Source organism: Microtus oregoni, unplaced genomic scaffold (genome assembly GCF_018167655.1).
Source record: "Microtus oregoni isolate MIOR12 unplaced genomic scaffold, Mior012 000056F_ref0000123, whole genome shotgun sequence".
NCBI classification, from domain to species: Eukaryota; Metazoa; Chordata; class Mammalia; order Rodentia; family Cricetidae; genus Microtus; species Microtus oregoni.
Genome location: NW_024543832.1, coordinates 619,656 through 640,929, shown reverse-complemented (window position 1 = coordinate 640,929; position 21,274 = coordinate 619,656). Strand labels below are relative to the sequence as shown.

The 21,274-nt window shown below is 37.6% G+C and overlaps 1 gene segment (V, D, J or C); it reads left to right on the top strand.

Moving 5' to 3' along the window:
• LOC121438423 overlaps window positions 1-21,274 on the top strand; it is a 359,365-nt gene that overhangs the window by 25,409 nt on the left and 312,682 nt on the right.

Below are 21,274 nucleotides of genomic sequence, written 5' to 3'. Positions count from 1 at the left end.
CCCAGAAATATGTTACATAATGCTTTGTTAACCTTGAATTTTCTCAACGCTAATGAGAAGGGAACAATGGCTGCAGAAAGACATTGGATAATGGAAAAGTCTACTGAAATAAATCAACCAGTTTATTTCAAGGATGTGCTGACCTCACAATGGAAGCCAGAAGATGTGCTGCGTTGGGGAAGGAGTTTTGCTCTTATCCCCACAGGTGAGGAAAAATTGTGGATACCGCCAAAATTAATAAAGGTTCGGTTTGAAGAAGAGAAGCCACTTGGAAAAGATAAAAAAACAATTCATTCACAAGGATGGTGAGCATACTGATGGTAAGAAATACAGATAGGTTGGGGGCAGGGTTCTTTTCTTATCTCCACAGGAAAATATTCATCTTCAAAGAAATTAAGGGACCCTGAATATTTAATTACTGATGGATGGACACATTTTGTAAGTATTAATTATATATATATATATATATATATATATATATATATATATATGTCTTATTAAACATTTCTTTATAAATATGTAGAGCTGGTTTTGGAGTGGGACTATGGCTCAGTCCCTCTTTAATCCCAAGCCTGTTGATAAGAGATATTTCAGAGTTTCTGTCTCAGGTCAGGAGCCATGAAATGGGACAGAATAAGAATAATTATGTACTTATAAACTTTCTTTGCTTTCCCTCATATCTGTGTCTTTCTTTATATGTCAGTATATGTCCTTGTTGTTAATGTTTAAATTTCCCATAACAAACAACAACTTTCTTTACAGTAATCTTTAAAGTTTCCAGGAAAAAGGTGGGGCCCCGTAACAACTACTTCACCTGGTTGATATGACGTCATGATACTGATAGCGCTAGTACAAGACCTGCTTTGGGTACCAGCTGCACAAGACAGTTCCAACTTGGTTAGCTGAAATGGTGCACATCGTATACAACATTTTGGCCAGACCTGCACAAAATACTCAGAGACTATTTGCAATTTTAAAAACATTGATTTGGGAATTTTACTATCATATGCTTTCACAGGAGCCCCTAAGAAGAACGTCGCCCCCATGTCAGCTAGAAGCAATTTTAGAGGACGCTGTCCCCTCTTGCAACAGAGTTTGCCCTCAGGGTTAGGGACATCTTTTAATGGTTGGTTTAGGGTTGAGGGGATAGGGAGATATTTTATGGAATTAGGGGTATTTTAAAAAAAAGGGTGGGATTAACTGGTTTGATGGGATGATTGGTATTTGTGAATTACTGTTTTTAGAAAATTGTATTGGTACTGTTTCCTGTATATTGATATATTGAATATTGAATGTGAGTGTTCCTACCTCTATTTTTGTATAAGAGTACACTTATAACTTTGTCTATATTGTATTGATACATCTACCATATTACAATGTACATTTCTACCTCTGATACTATTTATATAATAACATTGTTTACATTTGATATGTAATGACATTGTTTACAGTTGAAGATCATTGTCTTCATATATTGCACAGTTGTTTATTCTTTTAGTCTTCAAGATAGATAGTATAATCTTCAGCCTCTTCGAAGAGCTGTAGAAAATGGCCTTTAATCTAACCTAGAATTCTGTGCCAATGAGACACAATTACTCCTGGCAATGCCACTATATTCCCGAGAGAACGTTGAGCACCAAAGACACTCCACTGGGAGCTTGTCTTCTTGGCAGAACTGGCCTTTGGGTTACGAAAAGCCCATACCTCAACTTCTGACAATGAAAGAGGATTGTCTTATCCTGCCAAGACAGGGTAGGATAGTTCTAAGAAAGTTCCTTGCCTTTAATAATGGTATGTCAGTTATGTTAGGCCTTAGCCAAAGTTGATTGACTCAACATTGCAAACGAGACTTTGGGTGATTGCCCAGGTAGTCAGTTGTCTCTGTCAATTGTTGCACATTTTGGATATATCTCGTTTGTTAAGTAATATTTATTCCCTTCTCAGATCTTTGACGGAGTTGAAGATTATATAATTGTAGTTACTCTACATTTTTTAGACCCCTTGAGATAGAATGTTTAGCAAAACTTTTGATTCTCAATATTGCTATATTTATTATTTGTTATAGTTGTATTTGGTTTAGTTCTGTCTTATTTAGACAAAAAAGGGAGATGTAAGGATAAGTCCCACCCCTTAGCGGGCGTGTTTGCCTCAGGCTAATGTTTACCTATAAATCTGGCAAATGTGCTCCCAGCAGTCGCTTTTGCTTTCCTGGTCTCTGCGGGAACAGTAGTTCTGTAAGTCTATTTCTCCATTAAAGCTGTACATATTTTTACAATCTGTCTGCATTCATTTACGCCGTTACATTTTCTATTCTTTGTGTATAGGAGAACTACTGATTTTTTTGAGTTGATCTTGTAGCCTGCCACTTCACTGAAGTTATTTATTAGCTGTAGGAGTTCTTTGGCAGAGGTTTGGGAATCACTAATGTACACTATCATATCATCTGCAAGTAATGAAGGTTTGATTTCTTCCTTTCTGATTCAAATCCCCTTGATCTTCATATGTTGTCTTATTGCTATTGCTAGAACTTCAAGAACAATGTTGAAGAGATATGGTGAGAGTGGACAGCCTTGTCTTGTTCCTAAATTTAGTGGAATGGCTTTGAGTTTCTCTCTATTTAATTTGATATTAGCTGTTGGCTTGCTATATATATATATATATATATATATATATATATATATATATATTGCTTTGGTTTTGAAAAATATTTTCTATCACAGAAAGTATCACTAACTGGGAATAAAGGACTCATAGTGGCAGGTTCATATTGTAGGTTAAAAAGAGTTACTGTCTCCACAGTGATGAGAACTGTCTCTACCACTGTCACCCAAAGAACAACTAAAAAGCACAAAGAACTAGAAGACATAAAATATGCAGAATCACATATAGTGGAGGTGGTAGATGAATAGGTTAGTTTGAGATCCTCCCTTCCCTTCCCTGTAGATTTATCCTGTCAAGGCACAGAGAAAGGTCCTATAATACTTGCTTGCTACAGTGATCCTCACTCAAGATACAGGGTTCCCTGGTGTGAGAAGTCCATATATATATATATATATATATATATATATATATATATATATATATGAGTTGCTTTTATTGGTTTATGAATAACGAAGTTTTTTTTACTCAATGGCTTACCAGATAGAGATAGGAAGAAAAACTAAACTGAATGCTAAGAGAAAGAAGGCAGAGTCAGTTAGAAGCCATGTAGCCCCATCCAAAAGACAGGTACCCCTGCCAGAGCCCACAGGAACATTTGCTGGTAAATCACAGTCATACAGTCATGTGGCAATACACAGATGAATATAAATGGGTTAATTTGAATTATAAGTGTTAGCTAGAAATAGTCTTAAGCTATTGACCACACAGTATTACAATTAATATAGTTTCTGGTTATTTATTGTGGGACTGGGCAGTACAAAAACCTCTGCTGACAGATTTGTGTCCAATGTGGGGGCCAGTTAAATCCAAATAAAACTTGAATGAGTTTAGAAAGAAAGCCTAAACACAAAAGAACAGAGTTAAGCATGGCTTCTTGGTAGCTGACATTTTTTTTGGAAGATCTTTCCTGGAAGCTAGCTTAAGAGAGGCCTTCTTGACTCAGCATTGGAAGCAAAACCTATGTGGCCCCATTAAGAACACTTTCTGATTTGTGCTAGTAGCAAGAATATCTCTGGTTCTTTCAGAAGATCAAGCATTTAAATAGCTTTTGTGAGGAACATGTTACAAACTGCTTAATGGCACAACACAGACCCGCTACTTACTTGGAAATGCAGTGGTGGGTTTGGTTCACAGAGGTTGTGAAAATGACTTCATCATGTTGGACTGGGTGGAGCCCAAAGACAAAGCACCCTTAGTCCTAGCCACACCTAATTAGCAATTTTCTTGGTCAGAAAATAAATACAAATATGCAATAAAGACAGATTCAGACAGAAATAAACTACTTAACAGGTCACACTGTGTTTACTAAATGGTCATAGGCTTGTGAGAGAGAAGAAAGAGTATAGACAGTTATAAATAGAAACAAAACAGGTTTTAAAAAATTAAACAAATGCGTTAAAGAGATACAGTATAGATAGTCATAAATAAAAGAAAAAATAAGTCTCATGAAGATGGAATAATTACAGAGAATCTGGATTATGTATATTATTGTGTTTTCTTTAAATTGTTTGACTGGGAAGAAGCTAAGCACAGAGAGGCAATTCATTGTATGAGATGCTAAACTAAAGCAACATATGTATTTTAAAGGTATATTTACTACAAAATTTGAGTCTAAGTATTTGTTGATTTGGAAAAGAGGTTCTTCTTTTGTTTCCACAGAAGATGAGAACCTATGGATTCCTTCAAGAATAATGTGCTTTTGTGAACCAAGATTCCCCCAATGATTCTGTGACCACCCCCAAAACTCACTCTCCCAACAAAATGTAGGAAGCAATTTGGAGAGAACTACACCAAAATTTCCAAATATCACTTATAAATTTTCACTTATATTTAAAGGGGAACATGCTGTAGATATGAATAATTTTCATTGGTATGGATCTTGCTTTAGTGATACAAATTTGAGGTCAATTTTTATATGTATATTTCTGCTTTTGATTATCATATTGTTTGCAGCTCATTTAAAAATGTAATGGATATTAAAGAAATATAGGTTAATAGAGAATCAGCTATAATAGTCAAGCTTATGGTCATGTTAGTTTTTTAATATGTATAGAGATATATGTCAGATGGATAGTTATTCCTCAAACCTTTCAAAGACTAACAAAAGATGGCATTTAAGGTGTTTAAGAACATAGAAATTTTCATGATAATGAGATATATCTGCTTCTGGCAGCACCAATCTACTCCAATGGAATGGTAGGTATTGAAGAGGCTCCTTATGGAGTTTTCTAGTCATTTGGGCAAGAAACTGCTCTTACCTGATCTGCTTGATGTTATGCTGTATAAAGTGGACTTGTAGGACTCACAAAAATGACTTCTGAATTTGCCTAAATTTGAGATGGTCCTTTGGGTTCCTGCCTCATGAAAGAGTTTGTTGGACATTTTTCAGGACACAGAAGAAAGTGACTGACAAACTGTCAGTATATGTGGAACTTTCTTTGAAATTTCCTGCTTCATGGAAAAGTCTTCTGGATACTATGGGCCAGTAGGCTGAACATAGGTACTTGCAACATTACAGAGGAACTTTTTGTGACTGTCCATGCAGCAAGATGTCAGTTCTAGAGTTTTGGAAGTTGCTTCCCATTTACTTAGTAAATATATCCTTCTGGAATTTTTGATGAAATTGAAGAATAGTTATAGTTGATTTCCTCAGTTATCACAAAAGAAAAGTAGATATAAACATTGTAACTATAATTTTTGCTTGATTCCAGTTTTGTTACATGTAATTTTACTACATTAAAGTTAAAGCCTTCCTTTTTATTTAAACATAAAAAGGGGCAGTCCTTTTATGGGAAGTCCTTCTGTATATGTGTTTCTTTTAATTATTAATGAATAAAGAAGCTGCTTTCAGTCAATGCCTTAGCAGAGTAGAGATAGGTAGGAAAACTATACTGAATGATGGGAGAAAGAAGGCAGAATTAATGGGAAGTCATTTAGCTGCCTGTAGGAGACTGACACCTCTGCAGGAGCCCAGTGGATTTTTGTTGGTAAGTCACAGCCATGTGGCAATACACAGATCAATAAAAGTGGGTTAATTCAAGATAGAAGAGTTATCTGGAAATACGCTTAAGCAATTGGCCAAACAGTATTGCAAATAATATAGTTTCTTTGTGTGTATTGTGGGACTGAGCAAGGCAGAATCCCATTAGCAGTTTCCCGTGTTCAAGCATGTCCTCCTCTTTACTACTTATCATTACTTAGGGATCTCTGTCTTTTTTAACCCAATTAATATAACCCTGAAGCCTAGTTGCATGTTATTTCTCTTTGTGTAGTGTTATGTATCATGCAATTTCTGACCCATCAACAATGGAAGAATCATCATTAGGAAACTGATTTTATTATTTGCTACAAACTGTGGCACAAAACAATTAAAAGTATATAGAGACAGAATGACAGACACATAAACAGAGAGATAGACAGAAATCAAGATGTACAAAGACCTGTTCCCTGGTACAATATCTGTAATGTGATGATGTATAATTGAAATCCTGTGAAATGGGACCCAAATCAGTCACCTGGGTGTCCTGCCACACATGTACTAATAGCTAAACAGGTGATTCATCACAAGTAATCATGAGTAATAAAAATAACATGACTCTACTGACACCAAGAAAAAGAATTAAATAGTTCCTTAAACACAATTTCATATCACTCATACCCCTAAGTGCCACATACACCAAATTCCATTCTAGAACCTCTGCTGTAATTACTGATTGTTGTAGAATATTATTTTAAGATGTGTTATTTTATGCTGTAGAACATTTGTTTTAATACTGTGAGATGTGTTATGCTGCAAAAGTTTAATTGTGTAAAGCTGTGGGTTTTTTTGCCTGGCTCTTACTTCTACTTCAATCCAAAATGACAATCCTGCCTCCAAGAATCACAGAATGAGACACAGTCTGAGAGCTGTCTCCTCCTGTTTTATAATTCTCTCTAGTTCTGGGATTAAGGGCATGTACCACTACTGCTTGGTTTTTACGGTGAGTGTCATTAATGACTGGTCTGTAAGGCTGGCCTTTGTGACTGTTTTACTTTTCTAATCCTCAGGCAAGCTATATTTATAAAAATACAAATGAAATGCCACTCCACTTTTCAGTGGGAACATGGTTCTGCTAGAATTTGGTGTAGGACATTTAGAGAATTAGAAATAAAGGCCTTGTGACCAGCAATAGATGAGCTGTGTAGAATTGGAGTGGGATTTTTATTTAGAGTACTTTTTATCCATAATTTTTCTTTATTAAATAAAATTGAGGATAGAAGCTACATTAGTCAGAATTTTAAAAAGAAATCTATTGAGGTATTTTCAGCATACTATAATCTCTGATAACTAATGTACATCTCATTGTACATCACAAGAGTTGTCTTGTGAGTAAACACTGCTGAAACATTCATTTCTCTCCTGAAGTTCACATCAATAATGCATTATACAATTTTTCCATCCAGTCTGAGGCTCATGCATTGAAATGTTTACACTTTATGGATGAGTTCTCCTGGCCTTTTTCTCCTTAGAGGGATGCTGACTGAAATTTTCTAATGGATTTTATAATTTTTATAATTTTCTACACTCACTGATTGTCTTTAGTCTTCCTGGTCAAATACCTGAGCCTTCAAGGGTGTGGAATCTATGTAATAAACCATCTTTGTTTCCCACTGCTTTGAAAAATCAGAAGATATTCAAGAAGTTTTAATTAAATGTGCTTTTTACAAATTTATGAAATATAAAAGTTTATGGTTATTTTCAATATTCCCCTCCAGAGATCCAACAGTTGTCTTAAGCCTGTGAGGCCCCATGAACACACCTGCACCTCCTAAAGACCCTTACCATTAGAGAGTTCCCAAATCCCCATTAACTGTCCAATTCATATCTTGTATTTCTCTTCCTGGTCCCTCTTTATTGAGGAATTCAAAAATCACAAGCACAGACTACCAAGGGCCCTTTATTTGTTTCACTAAGCCAGCAAAACAATACATTGAATGTTCTTATAACTTTTACTCTGTGAACATCTCCACTAAGGAATCCCATGAAGGCCCACTTGTCAATGCCCCATTATTCTGTCTCAAGCCCTCTGTGTTAAGAGTCTCTATAGTTATATTTTTCCCAATTATTGATACTTCAGTTGCCACATGTGTCAAGAAAGTGTAAGTGGTAAATTTGCATTTTTCTCTTGGCCCCTGTGCTCTTTCCCAAACTCAGTCATCATCCTTTACCCTGCACCTTTTCTGGTTTTCTACATTTCAAATATTATCATGTTTTCAGTGTGTTTGTTGTCCCAAGATGACTAAAATAACCCATTTAGTGACCTAGCTATACTCATTGTACTCTTGACATCTCCCTAAACATCATCCAGGACATTAGGTCTCAAACTCTTCTCCCAGACTCTCGTATTGTTTTGGTTTGTGCTGGTACCAAGCTGATTTTACTATCATGGTATTATAGTGTAATATCAGAAATAAAGTGGGGTAAACCTTGATCATCATTCCTTTTACTGAAGGTTGCCTTGTTACCCCTGTATATCAAATTTAGAGACACTTGTGTAAGTATTTTCTTTGAAGTTTCTTTTTGTCTTCAAACCATTCAGTCATTGGTTAGGTAGTAATTTTTTCTTTATTTGAAACAAAATGTATAGTCATCATGTATACAATTAAATAGGATCAAATCTCTACCCTTTTTCCCCTTCAACTCCTTTTCAAATCTTCTCCAATGTGTCACACCACTTTATGACATTTAGAAGGTCAGTTAATGTTATCCATTTATGCATATGTGTGGAGACAAGCATTGCAACATAGGAAACTTAACCGCAGTCTCTAAAAAGAAACATTTGTCCTCTCCACAAATGATTTCATCCCACAGCTCCTCAGTAAGAGGTAATGTCTGCAAATAATCTCCACTAGGGTTTGACAGACTTGGTCTTATATAGGGCTTACACACAAAACATCTGCCAGTATTAGTTCATGAATGTGGTAACCGTGTCACATCCAGTAGAAAAAGTTTCACAGCTCATCTGTGATATGTGTGGAACTCTTTAATTGTATATTTATACAAAGGAGACATATATCATGGAAAGGAAGAAAATTCTGTGAATTTGAACAAAAGAGAACAAAAGCTGATGAATCCTTTACCAGGAAAGGATGAATACTGAACTGCAATCCTGTGTCAATTTCTATATATGTCTTTATTGTCTTTGATGACTATTATCTGCTCTGAGAGATGCCTTCCTTTGAGATCCAACTCCAGTGCTTCCTATAGCAGGAAGACATGCAAGTAAGTCTTCTCTGTGCCCATGAAAAGGAGCACTGCCCTGATCCTGAAGCTCTGGCAAAGGAGCCCAGCCCTGGGATTCCCAGGTCCTCCCATTCAGTGATTAGCACTAAAAACAGGCCACTCACCGTGGACTTGAGGCTTAGTTCACATTTTCTTGTCATTATTTTAAAAGATAATTTATAGAGATGAGATGGTGTGTCACGTGTGTGCATAAGAATGAAAAAAAAAAGGATTTTGGTCAGTTTTATGATCAGATTTCTCTTCCCTCTCAGGTGTCTAGTGAGAGGTGCAGCTGGGAGAGTCATGGGGATTCTTAGTAAAGCCTGAAAAGATCCTGAGATGCACATTCAGTAATTATAACGTGAACAGGGTCTGCCCAGCATGAAGGAGGGGCTGGAGCGGTTTTCATGCATTCAGGGTGGTAGTAGTTCAACATCTACTATGCTGATGCCATGAAGATCTGATTCACTGTCGCCAGAGACAAGGACAAGAACTCTCAGTACCTGAAAATAGGCAGTCTGAGGACACAGCCATGTATTACTGTGCAAAGTACACAGTTAGTGAATACTACTGTGAGCTCAGATGCAAACCTCCCTGTAGGTTCCTAAGGACCCGCAGGGGGCACTAAGTTCACACAGAGCTCTGGGTCACAGTAGTGCCTATTGGGAAAGGCAGAAAAGGCCATATGCATCTATGATGTGCTGATTCTCCTTATCACAATCAGGAATTCTCTCTACAGGTGTGGTGTATAGTAATCATTAAAGTGTTCAAATGCTTATTTAATTTCTGTTTTTAAGTTTGGTGTTTTTGTATTTATTTTATTCATTTTTATTTTATAAAATTGTTGGGCTGGAGAGATGGCTCAGTGGTTAAGAGCATTGCCTGCTCTTCCAAAGGTCCTGAGTTCAATTTCCAGCAACCACATGGTGGCTCACAACCATCTGTAATGAGGCTTGGTGCCCTCTTCTGGACTGCAGAAAGAATACTGTATACATAATAAACAAACAAATAAATACTTAAAGCAGGCGGTGTTGGCGCACGCCTTTAATCCAAGCACTCAGGAGGCAGAGGCAGGCGGATCTCTGTGAGTTCGAGACCAGGCTGGTCTACAAGAGCTAGTTCCAGGACAGGCTCCAAAACCACAGAGAAACCCTGTCTCGAAAAAACAAAAAAAAAATTGTTTCTATACATGTATGTATTTGTTATACTGTTTTTCTTCCTCTCTCCCTTCCTTTAACCCTGCCCTCATATATGTGTGTATTTGAGTACATTTTGATATGTGATTCATTCTGTCAATCATCACCTCATTTTAAGGACAAGTTGTATCAAATGGCCCTGTTGCTGGAGGCTGTTTGTTCATTTCCCAGCCTTCCAGACTCCCAAAATAATCACTATCTAGCATATTGGTAGCTACCTCTTATATCTTTAGTTAACCCATTTCTATTCATTTTATATTTTACCATGATGCTCATGGCAAGGTTCTGATAGGTGGCTCATGTCTTTCTCTTCTGGCAGATACATGGAGTTTCACTCACTCTGCCTTCTCTCTCTCTCTCTCTCTCTCTCTCTCTCTCTCTCTCTCTCTCTCTGTTTGATTTTGTACTGGTGCCAAGCTGAATTTATTATCATGGTAAATGCAGTGTAGCACATGAAATAATGTGTATTACACCTTCATCGTCATTCTTTTTACTGAGGGTTGTCTTGACTACTTCCTGCATAACACATTTAGCAAAAGCTTCTTTAAACCATTTAGTTATTCAGTAGGTACTATTTTTCTTTTAAAAAAAAGAATTGTATATTCTGTTTGTATATGTGATCATTCATATCTCTATGCTATTTCCATTCAACTCACTTCCGTATCCTCCCCCATGTAAGTTTCTCACCACTCAACACTTCATGACATGTAGAAGGCCACTTAATGTTGGCCATATGTGCATGTGTATGGAGACAAGCACTGTAACATAGGAAACTACCAATGACTACAGTCTCAGATGAGAAGCATTCTTCCTCTCCAGGAGTGGTCTACATCCAACAGCTCCTCAATAAGAGGTAAAAATATTCTCCACTAGGGTTTTGGCAGACTTGGTCTTATGTAGGGCTTACACACAAAACAGCAGCCATTATGCGTTCGTGAATGTGATCACCATGTCACATCCAGTACACAGGATTGCACAGCACTGCTCCCCATGCTCCATCTTTATATTCTGTCTGCCTCTTCTTCCTCTGTGTTCATTCAGCCTAGGAGGATCATGAATGACACTAAAAATTTGTGTGTCGAACAGTAGAAAAAAGATTGTTGGGGGAGGAAGACTGCCTGTTTTGATCATTTTTAGAATCTAGATTATGTATTCGATGTTCTTGCTTCTGTTTTATAGATTTTGGAACTAGAATGAAAACCCTAGGAGGTAAAACATTTTATGGGAGAAACAAAGAGTACCAAAGGCAGAGTTATACTGGCGATGTGAAAGCAAAAGTGAGCTGTGCTGAGAGAAACGGAATGAGTAGGGAGAAAACAAGAGAATTTAAGAAAATGTTAACAAATAAAAAAAAGGCAAGGTCATCCTAATACTTAATCAAAATCGCAGGATATGCTAATTATATTAATTGAATGAAATAAAAACCAGGCCAAAACAACCTAAAAGCAGTCATGGGTTGCCTGGTGTAAACATGAAGAAGATGGTAGAGAATTTAAATGAATCAAAGTGAGAACATTAGGATGCAAAACGTGAGTTAGATAAAATAGAACCATGTAACTGCAAAGTGGTAGTGAAACATTAACAAGACTTGTCTCATTTCTAAGTATCCTGTTGGCTGGAAACAGCATTGTCTCAGAAATAATTAAAATTGAGAAAATTCCCAAGTATTCCCATAACAGACAAGGAGTTCTGCAAAGATCACATTGCAGGTCTGACCCTATCTAAGAGACACAAAATGGAGTAGAAATGTCCAGTCCAGACAACGGGAAACGATGAGCTTGTGTATAGAAACAGAGATATGTGTGGAACTCTTTAATTTTACATTTATATAAAGAAGAAATATATCATGGAATGAAAACAGGTTCTGTGAATTCGCATAAAAGAAAACAATAGGTGATGAATCCTTAACCAGGAAAGGATGAATACTGAACTACAAAACTGTCAATTTCTGTAAATGTCATCATTGTCTTTGATTACTATTATCTGCTTTGAGAAATGCCTTCCTATAGCAGGAAGGCATGCAAATAAGTCTGCTCTGTGCCCATGAACACAAGCACTATCCTGTAGCTCTGGAAAAGGAGCCCAGCCCTGAATTTCCAGGTCCTTCCATTCAGTGAATTCCACTAAAAACAGGCCATTCACCATGGACTTGAGGCTTAGTTCACTTTTTTCTTGTCATTATTTTAAAAGGTAATATATAGAGATGAGACGGTGTGTCACGTGTGTGCATGAGAATGAAAATAAAAGGATTTTGGTCAGTTTTTTTTATCAGATTTCTCTGCGCTTCAGGTGTCTAGTGAGAGGTGCAGTTGGTGGAGTCTTGGGGATTCTTAGTAAAGACTGAGAAGCTCCTGAGACTCTGTGGATGCACCTTCAGTAACTATAACATGAACTGGGTGTGCCCAGCACCAGGGAATGGGATGGAGCAGTTTTCATGCATTAGTGGTGGTAGTAGTTTCATCTACTATTCTGATGCCATGAAGATCTGATTCACTATCTCCAGAGACAAGGACAAGAACACTCTGTACCTGAAAATAGGCAGTCTGAGGTTTGAGGACACAGCCATGTATTAATGTGCAAAGTACACAGTTAGTGAATACTACTATGAGCTCAGATGCAAACCTCCCTGCGGGATTCTAAGGACCAGCAGGGGGCACTAAGTTCACAAAGAGCTCTGGGTCACAATAGAGCCTATTGGGAGAGACAGAAAGGCCAGATACATCTTTGATGTGCTGATTCTCTTTATCACAATTAGGAATTCCCTCTACAGATGTGGTGTGTAGTATTCCTTAAAGTGTCCAAATGTTTATTTAAATTTCTGTTTCTAACTTTGGTAAGTGTTTTTGTATTTATTTTATTCATTTTTATTTTATAAAATTGTATTTATATATGTATGTATTTGTTATACTGTTTTTCTTCCTCTCTCTCCCTTCCTTTAACCTTACCCTCGTATATGTGTGTATCTGTGTACATTTTGATATGTGATTCATTCATCTGTCAATCAGCACCTTAATTTAAAGACAAGTTGTATCAAATGGCCCTGTTGCTGGAGGCTGTTTGTTCATTTTCCGGCCTCCCAGACTCCCAAAATAATCACTATCAAGCGTATTCATAGCTATGTCTTATATCTTTAGTTAACCCATTTCTATTAATTTTATATTTTACCATGATGCTCATGGCAAGGTTCTGAAAGGTGGCTCTTCTGGCAGATACATGGAGATTCACTCACTCTGCCTACTCTCTCTCTCTCTCTCTCTCTCTCTCTCTATATATATATATATATATATATATATATATATATATCTTCCAACCTGGTTATATTCTGTTAAGCCATTGGCCAAAAGCACCTTATTTATTAACCAATAAAAGCAACACATAGACGGAAGACTTCCTGCACCATGGCCTGGAGATCACAAATGGTTAGACTAGTTTTAGTGAGTCCCAGTGATTATGCTGTCTCCACATCCCATAAATGGGAAAACTTGGCTGACACACAGCTCTTTTTGTAGCCTTGAAGACTTGAGCTCATAATTAAGATCCCAGTTGAAGATTCTGCTTCAGCAAGAACCTGAACTGCAGAGCTATTTCGATTGCCCCATTTAAGTTGCATTTTAAATTTAGGGTGTACTCAGACATGACCAGAAGGAAAACTGTCATAAAGGGTGGAACTGATTCTGCAGTGAACAGCATCAATCTTAAGGAAATAAACAGGAGATTGTAAATCATAGACTCAGTGCATTTCATACCCATATGTGAGTCCCGACCTCTGAATGTCTCCATGATCACTACACCATGCACACAGAAACACGCATGTGTAACTCAAAATACTGTATTTGCCTTGTGGTGGTGGTGCACATATTTGATTTCAGCACTAACCAGGCAGAAGCACAGCCTTGTGTGCAGAGTCAGATCCAGGACAGCTAGGGCTATTCCACAGAGAAATACTGTCTTCAAAAAAATATTTATTTAACAAACTACTAATTTAGTGCAGAGAGTTAATTTGAAGGAAGTGTTCTTGTGTAGTACATAAGATGTTTTGATTCAAAAGAAACATTTCAAGTATTAATTGCTCATTTTAATTAATAAATACTGTGTTTGAATCATCACTACTCCCTGTTAAAGTTTAGGATGTATTTCTCTTCAAAAGAACTGTCTCATTTTTCTTCTCAAGAAAAACTCATTTTATTCACTTCTCTTAGATTTCAATCCCATAGCTCAGGGAACACAGCATCATCCAGAGAGGATGCAGGAGAGAGAGGGTACTGGGATGTATCAATATTATCAAGGTATATTATGAATGGACATGATATTTTAAATAGAATAAATGACATTCAAATAACGTATTGACACATATATATGTATATATATGTACATATATATATATATATATATATCTTTGCTCTGGTATATATGTCTTTGTATAGGTTTTCTCTTTTGTTATGTCTGTCTGTCTGTGTCTATGCCTGGGATTTTATGTGTTTGCTTAAGAGAGGCATATTTTCTCATACTATGTTACTAGATTACCTTACAGAAGTTACCACAGCATCCTCTGACCACAGAACCCAGGTCAGGTGTCAGGTGCCCTGGGAGACTTGGAGTAGGGTATTGACATCACAGTCAGGACCTCCCTTCCCTTTATAAAGACTCTAAACAAAACCCAGATCCACTGTCTGCCTAAAATCCAAAGTGACAATCAGAACACCAATGACTGAGAGCACAACTCAGTAGCGCCAGAATTCCTCAGTTCAGTGTGTTGCAGACAATGTGTTTTCATGTGCACAGTACATTCTTATTTTTTTTCTTTTTTTTTATTGAGAAAAGGAGAAAAAAAAACAAGTTTCCACCTCCTCCCAGCCTCCCATTTCCCTCCCCCTCCTCCCCCCCTACGCCCCCTCCTCCCACCCTTCTCCCCCTCCCCCCACTCCTTTCCCCCTCCCTCTCCAGTCCAAAGAGCAGTCAGGGTTTTCTGCCCTGTGGTAAGACCTAGGACCTCCCACCTCCGTCCATATCTAGGAAGGTGAACATCCAGACTGGCTGGGCTCCCACAAAGCCATCACATTACGTAGGATCAAACCCCCGTGCCATTGTCCTTTGCGTCTCATCAGCCCTCATAGTTCGCCATGTTCAGAGAGAAGGTTGGACAGGGGAGCACGGAACCACAATTCTTAGTTAAGGGAACCACTTTAGGGTTGGCAAGAGACCTGACCCTAGAGGGGCTCCCAGGTGCCCAAGCTGAGGTCCCCAGTTAGTTCCTTGGGCAGTTGAGAATAGGGAACCTGAAATGACCCTATCCTTGAGCAATACTGACGAATATCTTGCATATCATCATAGAACCTTCATCTGGTGATGGATGGAGATAGAGACAGAGACCCACACTGGAGCACTGGACTGAGCTCCCAAAGTCCCAATGACGAGCAGAAGGAGGGAGAACATGAGCAAAGAAGTCGGGACCATGAGGGATGCACCCACCCACTGAGACAGTGGAGCTGATCTATTGAGAGCTCACCAAGACCAGCTGGACTGTGACTGAAAAAGCATGGGATAAAACTGGACTCTCTGAACATGGCGAACATTCTTATTTTTTACTATTTCATGCAAGTATATGGTGTTGAATATAATTAGGGAGATTCCTGAATGCTCTAGGAGTCTTTACAGTACATAATGATTTCATCATTTCATGTACTCTAGATTCTGGATGGGAGACACCAGCTGGGAAGGTGCATCTGTGTCTGTGTGTATGTTTGGATGTGTAATTATATTTGGGACCATATCTGTAATTGTGATTCTTTGTGAGGGTGAATGTGTGTGTTGCAGAGTGTGGCTGTACCTAAAAGTGTAACTGTATGTGTGACTATGTTTGCAGTTATACACACTATCACCATTCTCAAACCATTCTCTCATCAGAAAAATTTTAAACTATCCCAGTCTGCTACCTATTGATGTGGTCAGCAACGTAGAAAGGAAAAGGTTTGTGTAATCTTAAATATTACATAACACCATGGAGAAAAAATAGGATGTGAAATCAAGACAGAAACCTGAAAGTGGAAACTGAATCAGAGATCACAAATAAACTCAATTCATAAACTTGTTCTCCATGGTTATGCAACCTGCTGCCTTATACAATGCACAAATACCACCTACCTAAAGATGGTAATGTCTACGTCAGTCCGGGCCCTCTTACATCAGTTATTAATCAAGATAATTACATCACAGTCTTGCCTGCATACCAATATAATGTAGGTATTTTTTTCCAAAAAAGGTTCCTTTTTCTATGATGACTTTAGTTTATATCATGTAAAAAGATTCTGACAACCACACAAGTGGACAATCCGGTACTGTTAATTCTACATGACCCATTAAGTGAGTATCCATCTATCCACTTTACATAATTAAACAAATGAATGAATAAACCCTTAAGAATAAGAATACACCTCTAAAATAGAAGATAAAAATGAATAATGTGTGACTTTACCATGAATGAATTTCCTTTTTTAAATGCTGTTTTCCCAGTGACTTCCTTCTTGAGAATCTCATGGAACAAGAGAAAACCAAGAAGTAAGAGAGTATGGAATATGGACACTAACACTCTGTGGGAGTTTGAATGAAATTGGACCACATAATATCAAAGGGAATGACCCTTTTAAGATGAGTGGCATTGGTGGAGTGGGCATGGCCTTATTGGAGGAAATCTGTCACTGTGGAGGTTATTAGGCTTTGAGGTTTTCTTTGCTCAGGATACTGCCCAGTCTCTCAGTTGACTTCTTGTTCCTTGCAAGTTGGTGGACTCTCGGCTATTCCACCAGCACCATGATTTCCTGCACACTGCCTTTCTTCTTTCCATGAGGAGAATGGTCTGAACTTCTGGAGCTACAGGAAAGCCCACTAAATTATAGGGTTTCCTTATAACAGCTGTGGTCATGGTGTCTTTTCACAGAAATGGAAACCTGAGTTAGACAATATCTGTGAAGTAACTAAGGACAAAAAATATTTGAATAAGTGGGTTTATACCTAGTTCCCCAATATAATATAAGAAATGTGCATTTATTTCTGAGATACTCCTTCCCAGATTATTGTAATCACAATGAAAATATCAAACAAACACAAAATGAAACATACTAAGCATAATGTCTGAAAAAAATCTTTTTATAACCCTGAAGCATTAAAACACAGGGGAACATTGAACTCATTCTGTACATTATCAGGGCTTTCACAGAATGGCTGTCTCCTTTTAGTGAAGAGCACTTTCTACCACTGCAACTCACAGTAAAAAGTGAAAGGACTATATGGAAAGAAATAATGGACACAAATTGTGATGTCTGTAATGCCAAGCGAGACAGACATTTCCTGTGTCTTGAAAGAACAGATTAGTTCCAGCTCTGCACTTCTCTTCCCTAGTGATTTACATTAACAAGACCCGAGAAAAAATACTAGAAACTCTTTTTTTCAAGGGTTCAAATTTAATAATTTCTATGCCTTGACTATCATTCAAGTCACAGGGATCCCCAAGTTCATATTGGCCTTCCAGTACACTTCTTGTCATCACTAAATGTTCTCTATCTTGTTATTACTTCAGTGAACATAACCCTCAAATTTGGATGTATGCTGTTGCTTTTTATGAAGTGTTATGAGTAGCTGAGCTTCCCATCACTTACCAAAGCAACAGTCATGTTTAGGAACCCGTGATTTGCTATAAACTGAGGAGAGTGACAGAGAAAGATAAAAAAGTACAAGGATAGACTGACCTAAATCAAGAGGAATGAAAACTAGTGTCCAGGTAGGATGTACCTAAGTGAGAAGGTGAAATCTGAGCCTAATAAGATGAATCCAAATCAGTCCCACAGATTTCCTTTCAGATAAACATGGGAAATCACATGTATGAAATGTGTGTGAGCTGCTTCTTCACAAGTTATTTCCTGAGAAGTTATAAGAGGGAGACAACTCCACAGACACCAAGAGAAAGAATTTTAAGTAGTTCCTTAAACAGGATTTCTGATCACCAAAAGAACCAATGACACTTAAATTCTCTACTGGAAGATACAAAGATACATAAATCAATTGAGAACCTGGTATCCTTCTCCGCCTGCACTGAATGAATGTGGACCTAGTTAATGTAAACACTTCTATGTTTTGCTTCTAAGTCCTATACAGTATGACTCTAAATATTTCCTGTTTCTCTGGAATTGGAAATGCAGACAGCATCACAGCAATATTCCTGATGTTGAGTATTGACTACCTCCAAGACACACAAAGTAAATCTTATTTTCCTGGAGGAGGAATTACAAACACTGCCTGTGCTTCCTTTTATGCTCTCTGGGACCACCCCCAATGTAAAGCAGTCCTCAAGCTCAGGATGAAATCCAAGGCCAAGCTGAGAGGCCCCATCTCCTTCTGACTAGAGCCTCCAACACAGCATGGCTGTCCTGGTGCTGCTCCTCTGCCTGGTGACATTTACAAGCTGTAAGTGCTTCTGGATTTCAGGATAGGTATGCATGTTTTTCATCTATGGGTTATATGACTGATGGTGATGTTGCTTGTCCCTAGGTGCCCTATCCCAGGTACAGCTGAAGGAGTCAGGACCTGGCCTAGTGCAGCGATCACAGACCCTGTCACTCACCTGCACTGTTTCTGGATTCTCATTAACTGACTATGATATACACTGGATCCGACAACCTCCAGGAAAGTGTCTGGAGTGTATGGGAGTAATATAGGCTAGTGGAAACACAAAGTACAATTCAGCTCTCCAGTCCCTAATCAGCATCAGCAGGGACACCTCCAAGAGGGAAGTTATCTTAAAACTGAACAGTCTGCAAACTGAGGACACAGCCATGTATTTCTGTGCCAGAAACACAGTGAGAGAACTCCAGTGTGAGCCTGCACAAAAACCTCCATATGGAGACACTCACGACCAGCAGGGGGCGTTGGGGACCAACAGGGTCTCCCAAGACCAGTATGTGGTTGCTTAATTAGATAAGAATTTCTAGACTGTGCTGCGTGAGAATCTGTTTCAATATTAGAATCTATGTTTTCCTTTTCCAAACACAAATTGGAAAAAAATTCTCTAGAGGCCTCTCTTAACAGTCATAGTCTAGTAAACTTTCTATTTGTTCAAATACTATAACAAATAGCTTGTAAGCTAACAATCTGCTTCTTGTTATTAGACAGAATGGCATATAACTTTATATGTTTTAAATACACATACATATATACATATATTCACACATTTTCTTATATATGCAGATATTTTAAAAGATTCAGCAGACAATTGTTGATGTTAGGTTCAGTTATAAGCTAGAGAACTTTAAAAGAGCTGTATTTTGTCCTCTTTGTTTTTGCACCTGTGATAGAGAAACCACAGCTTCCCAAATAAATAAATAAATAAATAAATAAATAAATAAATAAATAAATGGAAATGAATATAAATGGGTGAAAATGTAAAGAAAAGAGATCTGTAAAGGAGCTCTGGGGTTATGGGGTACAGATCAGAAGTCATCAGCTCTGCCCTGGGGGAGTTCTTCCCATCTAAAAGGATATGGAGCTGGACTTGTGGGGTGACCTGGAGTTAACCAGAAAAATGTAGAAGGTTGTGTCCTTTGATTAAAAGAGCTCATGGCCACAAAAAAAAGTCATTTTCATATAACACCCTGGAAACTGAAATACTCATAGTTTCCTTGTACACCAAAAAGGTCCCATAAAATAATAGAATTGATTATTGCTTTTGACAGACCCCATTTCATGCATTTGCATCTTAGTAAGAATTAATTTCCCATCAGACTTATAATCAGTGGTTCCTCGGGCTAAATGATTAGTTATTGTTTGGGGGTCTGTCTAACTTTAAAACTGACTTTCTGTATATATAAAAACAGGATGTTTTCTTTTTAACTTTGATGAACTTCCATATATTTCATTATTTGGGATAATCCTTCCCAATCAACTGCTTAATCTTCTCACTCTATACTGTCCAAACCATGATAAGACTTCCCTAATTTTACTTTTCCTAAGATGAGCTTCTTAAATTGCACAGGGTAAGTGGTCATCTTGTCCTCTTGATTCCTGGCTATTACTGATAGACGGCCCTTCATGTTCATGCAGATTGGTTTGATATTTCAACTGTTGAGAACTGAGCTGCAGCAAACATAAAAGGGAAGGTTGCTACTGCTCATCTGTGCACTCGGAAAGTAGCTCAGAGATTCAAAGAGCATACTGTTCTTTCAGGGAAACAGTTTCAATTTTTGGCACCCACAATCGTTAAGTCATACCTACCTGTAAGTCTGGAGAACCCATGGTCTTTATTTGTCCCCATGCACACTACACTACTCACACAGAAACGTATACACATAATTAAAAAACAAAATATTTTATTTTCTCATCCACTGTTGAGAGTTAACCCAAAGTGAGTGCTCCATAGTTTATATGAAGCTTTTACACATATAGTAAATTTCAAAAAGTATTCCTCATGTGGATTAATGAATAATGTTTTTGAAATACCAGTACTCTTTGTAAAAAGGTTTGTACCTTTAACAGGTAACATTTTTGTCTCATCCAAGAGATCAGTCTCATTTTTTCTCAAATATAACTCATTACTATCATTTGTCTGAAATTTGAGTCTAAGGATAGCACATATCTCTATTGCCCTCATGAACAGACATTTTCCTGCATGCCATCCTCTCCGTTGGTTCTTTCATCTTGGCCAGTGCATGTGGGCAGAGTATGTTTTATAGAACAAGCATCTTTGGTAAACATAAAAATAAAAATTAAAGCCAAAATGATAAGTTGCCTGTATCCAATAATTCGAGACCCATTTACTAAAGTAAAAAAAAAAAGAAGAAGAAGAAGAAATCACAGTGCTATGAGGATGGAGAGAAATGGGCCTTGTGCCTTGTAAAAGGGAACATGGTTCTGTTAGTTTTCTGTAAAGGAATTTGGGCAAACCACAAAAATTTTTATATAAAAACATATGCCCAGCATTCTCACTTCTATGTGAGAGCCGAAGAAAATGACATTTTCAATTAAAATAGATTATTGCATTTCAATGCATATTTCCATATCCCCCTGTTATGCTGTCTCTCACTGCTGGACTCTCTATAAGTGAAGCCTGCGGTGTCAAATCTCACAGCAATGCCCACAATTAATTGTGATTTTAGCTATCACATTCCTA